The sequence below is a fragment of the Lagopus leucura genome, unplaced genomic scaffold (assembly GCF_019238085.1).
Source record: "Lagopus leucura isolate 7727_CA_CO unplaced genomic scaffold, USGS_WTPT01 43144-0_obj-0_obj, whole genome shotgun sequence".
Classification (NCBI taxonomy): Eukaryota; Metazoa; Chordata; class Aves; order Galliformes; family Phasianidae; genus Lagopus; species Lagopus leucura.
This window is the reverse complement of record NW_024965535.1, coordinates 1-1618: the sequence shown is the minus strand read 5'-3', so window position 1 is coordinate 1618 and position 1618 is coordinate 1. Positions and strand designations below refer to the sequence as shown.

General features: G+C 40.2%; 1 long non-coding RNA gene across 1 annotated transcript; it reads right to left on the bottom strand.

Annotated features, from left to right (window-relative positions):
* LOC122192161 lies at positions 1-736 on the bottom strand. The gene is made up of 3 exons (XR_006182555.1): positions 592-736; positions 182-249; positions 1-19 (listed from the first exon to the last, which is right to left on the bottom strand). It is a non-coding gene; the product is annotated as an uncharacterized LOC122192161 (long non-coding RNA).
* Positions 737-1618: the final 882 nt, after the last annotated feature.

Here is a 1618-nt window from a genome sequence, read left to right as displayed (position 1 = left end):
CAGCCGGTATTCCAGCTCCCTGAAACAGGGCAAATTAAGTCAGGTCAAGACAGCCAGCGACACATGATTGCTCCCCATCTTATGCTTATCATACACCATTCACTCACTTCAGCTACACTCTTAAATCTAGACTGAAGGAGATTGGATTGCCATAAGCAGGGACACGTAGCTGCAAACTTACCTGTGGATGGCTTTTCCTCCCAAAGGCAGAGAACCCCAGCAGCTCAGAATTGGAGTTCCCTCATAAATCTGCACCAAGATCAGGAAATTCTCTTTTTCTCACAGGAGCTTCCAGCCTGCTGGAACTGAACGCTGTTTCTCATCCACATTTTCCTGCACTTGCTGTCCTTCTCCAAAACTAACTACTACTGTACAAACCATGGAGCTACAAATCAACCTTGGAGCCCCGTAACGCCTTTCCCAAGCTTTACAGGACACAGACTTCACATGGCAGCTGTGACATTCCCCAGGTTCTGACATCTTAGAAACAAAAGCTGGATCAGCTGATCCAGTCACACTCCATGTCTGTACACCAGCTTTTCATCACAACCTTCTTGCTGAAAGCTTTCATTCTGCATTAGGAAAGGATACAGGCAGCACCAAGCTTTCTTTATATCCACAGTCGAGCACCATGGCAGAGTTGATCCCGAGTGTCAGAAGAGACATGAGATGGCTTGGAGCAAACAAAACAGAAGGCACCTGGGAGGAAAACAAGAAGGCAATGGACAGAAGAGGGAAAAAAAAACCCAACAAACAACCAATGCATTCTCAGGATTCAAAATCTGAACAACTGCCTCTAAAAGCATCTATTTTTAATTTAGTTTTTATGGAAATGTAGTAATTAATAAAGGAACAGGATACTGTAATATATGTTTTTACTTTTCTGAAATCTACAATTTTAAAGTTGATCTTGTTTGTGGTACTTTCAAGGCACTTCCGATGTAATTAATGGGAGAGTGGACTCCTACTGAAAGCATTCATTATGGAATACTGACCCTGTATTAAAATGTCACTCATTCGCTGCACAAGACAAAAATATCAGCCAGAGAAATAACCTCACTTCAGTACTAACTAGTTTCTTAACATAATACAAAGTCTCCCCAATACATGACTGTCCAAGTCACGAGTCACTTCTGACATCCAATTCTGTATGGGAGTGCTTTATCAAAGAAATTTTTATCAAAGATATAATTTTTTTCCCTATAAAGGGATCAGTGGTCAGGGAGCAAAGGAAATCCACACAAATCTTGCAGTGATTTCAAATCACACGAAATTTTATCCATAGTAAGAAAAAAATTAGAATGTTCAGATTAGTTGTTAAATTGGGTTGTGAAGGCAGAGCTGAGCAGCACTGCAGACAAAGTATTTTCCCTGCTTTACAGAACAACTCCAATCTTAGTTCTACACAAATCAAATAATTACAGCATCGCCTTCGAAAGCATTTGGCTGTAGAACAAACCAAGAGTTAGACTTGGACTTTTCTTAAAGCAATCAAAAAGTGATTAAGCAGAAGAAATAATGAATTTCAGGTAAGTTCTTATTTCCTGAAGAACAGCCAGAGGTGAGATCGTGTGCTAGACGAAGATATTGACTCTGATAAAAATCATGACATTTGCTG